Raw genomic sequence first — 7,709 nt, 5'->3', positions numbered from 1 at the left:
TCACTGTCTGTTCATCAGACTGGGACAGGAGATCCCACACTGAATTATTATTATTGAGAGACAGGCTTACTCTCTGTTCCTCAGGCGAAGACAGGACATCACATACTGTATTATTATTTATTGACAGGCTCATTGTTCCTCAGGCTGGGACAGGAGATCAGACACTGTATTATTATTATAGTGAGACAGGCTCACTGTATATTCCCCAGGCTGGGACAGGAGGTCATACATTATATTATTATTATAGAGAGACAGGCTCACTGTATGTTCCACAAGCTGAGACAGGAATTCACACTGTATTATTATTATTGAGAGACAGGCTCACTGTCTGTTCCTCAGGCTGGGACAGAGGATCACACACTGTATTATTATTGAGAGACAGGCTCACTGTCTGTTTCTCAGGCTGGGACAGAGGATCACACACTGTATTATTATTGAGAGACAGGCTCACTCTCTGTTCCTCAGGCTGGGACAGGAGATCACACATTGGCTTGTTATTGAGAGGCAGGCTCACTGTCTGTTCCTCAGGCTGGGACAGGAGATCACACGCTGTATTATTATTATTGAGAGACAGGCTCACTGTTTCTCAGGCTGGGACAGGAGATCACACACTGTATTACTATTATTGACAGATAGGCTCACTGTGTCTTCACTTGGGCTTGAACAGGAGATCACACACTGGATTATTATTATTGAGAGAGGCTCACAGTCTGTTCCTCAGGCTGAGACAGGAAATCACACACTATTATTATTACTGAGAGACAGGCTCACAGTCTGTTCCTCAGGCTGGGACAGGAGATCACACACTCTATTATTATTATTGAGAGACAGGCTCACAGTCTGTTCCTCAGGCTGGGACAGTAAATCACACACTCTATTATTATTATTGAGAGACAGGCTCACTGTCTGTTCCTCAGGCTAGGGTAGGATATCACACACTGTATTATTAGTATTGAGAGAAAGCCTCAGTGTTCCCCAGGCCGGGAAAGGAGATAACACATTGTATTTTTATTATTGAGAGACAGGCTCACTGTTCCTCAGGCTGGGACAGGAGATCCCACACTGTATTATTATTATTGAGAGACAGGCTCACTGTCTGTTCCTCAGGCTGGGACAGGAGATCACAAACTGTATTATTATTATAGAGAGACCTGCTCTTTCCTGACTGTTCCTTAGGCTGGGACAGCAGATCATAATCTGCTTTATTATTATTGAGAGACTGGCTCACTCCTGTCTGTTCCTCAGGCTGGGACAGGAGATCACACACTGTATTATTATTATTGAGAGACGGGCTCACTGTCTGTTCCTCTGACTGGGGCAGGAAATGACACACTGTATAATTAGTATTGAGAGACAGGCTCAGTGTTCCCCAGGCTGAGACAGGAGATCACACACTGTATTATTATTATTGAGTATCTGGTTCACTGTTCCCCAGGCTGGGACAGGAAATCACACACTGTATTATTATTATTGAGAGACAGGCTCACTGTCTGTTCCTCAGGCTGGGGCAGGATATCACACACTGTATTATTAGTATTGAGATACAGACTCACTGTCTGTTCCTCCTGCTGGGACTGGAGAACACACACTGTTCTATTATAACTGAGGGACATGCTCACTGTTTGTCCTTCAGACTGGGACAGGACATTCCATACTAGGTTATCATTATTGAGAGACAGGCTCGCTGTCTGTTCCTCAGGCTAGTACAGGAGATCACGCACTGTATTATTATTATTTAGATACAGGCTCACTGTGTGTTCCTCTGGCTGGGACAGTAGATCACACTGTATTATAATTATTGAGAGGCTGACTCACTGTTTCCCAAGCTGGGACAGGGGATCACACACTGTATTATTATTGAGAGACAGGCTCACTGTCTGTTCCTCTGGCTGGGGCAGGGAATCACACACTTTATTATTATTATTGAGAGACAGGCTCACTGTCTGTTCCTCAGGCTGGGACAGGAGATCACACACTGTATTATTATTGAGAGACAGGCTCACTGTCTGTTCCTCTGGCTGGGGGAGGGAATCACACACTGTATTATTAGCATTATTAAGAGACAGGCTCGCTGTCTGCTCCTGTAGTTCTGTAGGGGTTTGGGCATTTACTGGGACAATTATTTTTGTGGCAGTAAATCACAAAATTGATTATTTTAATGGTTTAGAATCCAACCATGCGACATAACTCAAACAATGCACACACAGGTACTAATACACGAGGATACATTTGTTAATATATATAATATGCATGCAAACCTAACAGATCTTATCGTAAGGCTTAACAGAATACAAAAGATATAAATTCATTCAGTTACAAAGAGTTACACATATCAAGAGGACATAAGTATATCATTCATTTAGACCGTTTCGTAATTGAACTTGTTTACAACGTCTACATGAGATACTCAAAACAAGAACATAACCCTTAGGAATTAAATTGATATCAACTGGTTGGGAGCAGTAATGCAATAAGGTTCAATACTCACTGCCAGTGGGTCCCTTTTCTCACCGTTTCCGTAGTGCAGCGGTTATCACGTTTGCCTCACACGCGAAAAATCCCCGGTTCGAAACCGGACGGGAACAGCCTCTTTCTGTACGCTCCTGTACTTCACAGAGGTCTTGAGCGACCGGTCACATGTTCCTTTCCTTCTGAGTGACGTTCCTGCAACACTCTCCCGCTCCTCTTGGTGCGCTCATGCCGCAACACAGGAAGGCTGGAGCAGGTGGCTGTGGGCTTTGCGCACTGCCGAAATAGCTCAGCTGGGAGAGCGTTAGACTGAAGCTCTGAAGGTCCCTGGTTTGATCCCGGGTTTCGGCATTTTGTTTCATCGCGCCCTTTGTTCCTCTCTCCAGCGCCCCCTGCCTAAAGTGTCGCTTCCCTTTCTCAGCCCGAAACGCAAGCGAGACTCCCTGCAGGTTTCCGTAGTGTAGCGGCTATCACGTTTGCCTAACACGCGAAAGGTCCCCGGTTCGAGACCGGGCGGAAACAGCCTCGTTTTGCACGCTCCTGTACTTCACAGAGGTCTTGAGCGACCGGTCATTTGTTCCCAATGTATTTCCGGTGCCTTCGTGCACTCTTGTACCAAACGCACGTTCCTTCTGTACGCGGAGCCGATCATTTGCAATTGGGCTGTGCCGAAAGACCAGGACGAGCTCTGTCGGCTCAAAAGCAGGGCAGGACCTGCAAGAACAACAGAAAGATTAGCATCCAGCGGGGGCCTCTTAGTGAGCCCAAGAGCTCATCAAGAATCGGCTCCAGCAACAGGGCTGGGCGCATTGTTCCATTCTCCGCCCACTCTCAGTGTAAACAAGTCCCTCCTGGTCTCTGCTTGAAATGCACTTTCCTGCGTTTGCTTTGGTGTAACTGGCTTCCCCTGCATGGGTGAATGTGAAGAAGATCCTTAGTAAGTAATTGAAGAAAACCGAGAAGAGGTCGGAGTGGCCTCTGTCGTTCATCAACGATCCAGTCAGGCAGTACTCCTCTGTAAAGCGCCGTTCGTTCACATCGATTGGCTTTTTTTTGCCTTCATTCGTGCGAGTAGTAAAAGCAGACGCCCCTATTCTGCCGTGACCCGGATTCGAACCGGGGTCGTTGCGGCCACAACGCAAAGTACTGACCACTATACGATCACAGCGAGCTACCGAGACACACGCGGCAGGGCGGAAAGGGCTGTGCTCTCTTCGTGTGACATAATTCGGAAAAGTCCTGACGTTGCATTTCAACTGAGCCCCATTATACATCGACCCTTCGACACTCTGAGTGACAACTCTCTTGCGTGTTTTCTCATAGTTATGTAGTTTGCTTGCATGATGCCGGGAACAGCATGGTTGTTCGCTGCCACATAGTCTAGCGGTTAGGGTTCCTGGATTTCACCCAGGCGGTTGACTCGGTTTTTCCTCCTGCTTTCCAAAAGATCAGCACCGTGTACGAAAGAGCCGCATTAAAACTACTCGAACATGCAAAACGTGCGAGAAGAGGGGGCGCTTGTTTCCAACCGAAACTTCTCGCGTGTGAGACGAGCTGATCATCGCTGTGGGAGGGTTACTCTGGTAGACAGGGCTGACCTTCGGCAATAGGATTTATAGTCTCCAAGATGATATTTGCACTTTCTGGAGAGGCGATTTTCTCCACTTCAGTAGCCCGATTTCGTCGATTGCGTGGAGAGGGCTGTAGAATGTGGCGCCGCCTTTCCTGCTCCGTCCATGACAGGCGTGCTGGTCTCTGGAGAGAGAGCACGGTCCATCAGCGCACTCCAATAAAGGCACTGGAAGCAGCTGAATCGCATTGGCGAAGCTCAGCGCTGGGCCGCTGGGCACATCTTACCACCGTTTCCGTAGTGTAGTGGTTGAACTTGAACTTTATTGCCATATGTAACTGGTACTGGTACAATGGAATTCTTACTTACAGAAAGTCTCTCGTTTGTAAAACAAGTGTAAAAAACAAAACAAAGTGCAAACAGTGCATCAAGACAATGTACAAACAAACAATAGACAATGTGCAAGTAAACATGCAGACAGTTTGAATGTAAACAATACAGACGTGTAAACAATGACTGGAGACGTACAATAAATAAATTACAATGAGGTAGATGGTGATGGTGTGGGTGTGGTCCGAGGGGGAAGGCTAAATGTGTTCGCCAGTCTCACTGCTTGTGGATAGAAGCTATTGAAGAATCTAGTGGTAAGTGACCGTATGCTCTTATATCTCTTGCCTGAGGGCAGTGGGGTGAAGAGCTCATGCCCGGGGTGGTGACTGTCCTCTGTGATGGCCAGAATTCTACCACGGCAGCGGTCCTCATAGAGCTGTTTAATCTCGGTGAGACTGCAGCCGATGATCTTCTGGGCCATCTTGACCATTCTCTGCAGTGCCTTTTTTTCTCCCGAAGAGGTGTTGCCATACCACATGGTGATCCCATTGGTGAGGACGCTCTCGATAGTGCAGCGGTAGAAGTTCACCAACACATGTATTGGCATCCCCCATCGCTTGAGGCACCTCAAGAAATAAAGGCGCTGCTGAGCCTTCTTCATGATAGAGTCAGTGTTCACAGTCCAGGTTAGATCTTTAGAGATGTGAATTCCCAAAAACCTAAAGCTGGTGATTGTTTCCACTTCCGTTCCATCAATACTGAGTGGGCTGTGAGTGTGTGGCCTGTGTCTCCGAAAGTCCACTATTAGCTCTTTCGTTTTCTTTATGTTCAAGTCCAGGTTATTGCTATGACACCACCTAAGCAGCTGTACATCTTCATCCCTGTAAGTGGACTCATCATCATCACTGATCAGTCCTATTATAGTGGTGTCATCGGCAAACTTAATGATGCGGTTGTTGCTGTGTCTTGCTGTGCAGTCGTGAGTAAATAGGGAGTACAACCTTGGACTCAGACAGCAGCCTTGTGGGGTTCCAGTGCTCAGGGTGAGTGGAGTTGATGTTTTATTGCCTATCCGCACCACCTGTGGTTTCTCGATAAGAAAGTCCAGCAGCCAGTTGCAGACAGAGTTGCACAGACCTAATCCCCTGAGCTTTGTCACCAGTTGACTGGGTATGATGGAATTGAATGCTGAACTGTAGTCCACAAACAGCATTCTCACATACGAGTTCTTAGTGTCCAGGTGTTCCAAGGCTGTATGCAGAGCCAGGAAGACAGCATCATCCACTGATCTGTTGTTCTGGTAGGCGAACTGCAAGGGGTCCAGGGACTCTGTGATGGAGGAGTTGATGTGTGACAACACCAGCTTCTCCAGGCATTTCATCACCACAGATGTTAATGCTACTGGGCGGTAATCATTCAGGCATGTCACTTTTGTCTTTTTGGGGGTTGGAACAATAGTGTTTTTTTTAAAGCAGGTGGGGACCATGGACTCTTGATGAGAAGAACTGAAATGAGGATGTTGAGATGGATTCTGCAGATTTCAATGAAGGATAAGATCAGAAATGAAGAAATCCGTAGACGATGTAGGGTGGTGGATGTGGTTGAGAAGATGCGAGAAGCGAGGTTACGGTGGTATGGACATATCATGAGGAGGGACGTTGAGGAAGTAACAAAGAGGGTAATGGAATTTGAGGTGGAAGGTAACAGAGGAAGAGGCAGGCCTAGAAAGAGATGGATAGATTGTGTGAGAAAAGATATGGAGGTATGTGAAGTGAGTGAGGAAGATGTGCTCGACAGAGACAAATGGAGAAGAGCAACCAAAGCAGCTGACCCCAGGACAGTCTGGGACTAAGGCTGTGAAAAAGAAGAAGAAGAAGAAGGGGACCATGGACTGTGACAGGGAGGAGTTAAAGATGTCCGTAAACACTGTGGTCAGCTGGGCTGCACATGTCCTTAGGACTCGAGGTGGTATCCCATCAGGCCCTGCAGCCTTACGGATTTTCACCCTGCTCAGAGTCTTCTGCATGTCCTGCTCTGAGAGTTTCAGAACAAACTCGCCCTGCACACTTGGGGTCTTCTCAGCATTGCCCGTGTTCAGAGCGTCAAAGCGGGCATAGAAGTGGTTCAGCTTGTCAGGCAGGGATGCGTTGTTCGTGTCAATCTCCTGGCTGCAGCCCTTGTAGCCTGTGATTGACTGTAATCCCTGCCACAGCCTCCGGGTGTCAGCGCACTGCGTTTCAAGCCGCACTCTGTAGCTCCGTTTGGCGCGTTTTATGGCTTCCTGTAATGCATACCGTGATTTCTTGTACAGCTCTTTGTCCCCCGATTTGAATGCGATGGATCTATCTTTTATTTTATTGCGAATGTCGTTGTTGAACCACGGTAATCTCACTGTCTGGGAGATTCCAAGGGAGAGTCTCATCCCAAGTGGTTTACAACCCCAAGGTCAGAGTGCATGGTTACTCACACTGGGCACCAATAAATGTAGGCATCCTCTCACGAGGCACCAATAAATGTAGGGGTTTGTGCATTTACTGGGCCAATTGTTAATTGTAGCAGTAAGTCACAAAATGATTCTCGAATGCCCATGGAACTTTCAACCAATGAGCAACCGTAGTTCCTCCAGGTAAAACTCCAGCTCCTCCTGGACATCCTCAGACTCAGCTCAGACAGTCACATAACGGCCAATGTGTCTGAGTGCCAGGACTTTTCCTTGTTCTAAGAGTCGAGAACGGATGTTGCCCGCGCGTAACCAAAGGATCCACCCGAGGTTAGCCCAGCAGCAAGCCTCGTGAACCCACCGCGAACGCTCACCTGATCAACGAGTGAACTACAGTCAGAGCTGTGGACAGCTGAATATCAGTATTCAGGACTCGCGCTACATCGGGAACGAACCAGTCTTCTTCCTGTCTAAAGATTGTGACTTTCTCGGATCTGCAGTCACTTTTCTGTGTGCAAACTCTCGTTAGTTTAAGCCAACACTAACTAACCAGTCTTCAGAGAGCATCAGCAGCGCACCGCAACAGAAATCTCTCTCCTCCTTCTCCTTCTCTCACGTCGAAACAGCACTGCCTGGCACTGGGCCAAAGAGCGCCGATTGGACGCAGCAACAGCCTGCCTCTGCTTCTTTGCCTCCGCAGGACATCTGAATCCCCACAGAGCGGACTAGTATTCAACATTCTGCATTACAGCTCAAGAATTCAATTGTTACCTCACTCTGAGTTGATATCAATTGAATTCCTATGAATCATGTACTTGCTTTTGAGTATCTATTGTACAAGTTGTAACAAAGTTCATTTACAAAATGATCTAAATGAATGATATACGGAAAGTATGTCCC

General features: G+C 47.3%; 1 non-coding gene across 1 annotated transcript; it reads right to left on the bottom strand.

Moving 5' to 3' along the window:
- Nucleotides 1-3,565: 3,565 nt before the first annotated feature.
- Nucleotides 3,566-3,637, bottom strand: trnah-gug (transfer RNA histidin (anticodon GUG)). Its single transcript has one exon. It is a non-coding gene; the product is annotated as a tRNA-His (tRNA).
- Nucleotides 3,638-7,709: the final 4,072 nt, after the last annotated feature.

Source organism: Lepisosteus platostomus, chromosome 5, assembly GCF_059453375.1.
Source record: "Lepisosteus platostomus isolate fLepPlt1 chromosome 5, fLepPlt1.hap1, whole genome shotgun sequence".
Lineage (NCBI taxonomy): Eukaryota > Metazoa > Chordata > Actinopteri > Semionotiformes > Lepisosteidae > Lepisosteus > Lepisosteus platostomus.
Note: the sequence above shows the minus strand (reverse complement) of the source record. Positions and strands in the feature narration are given on the sequence as shown.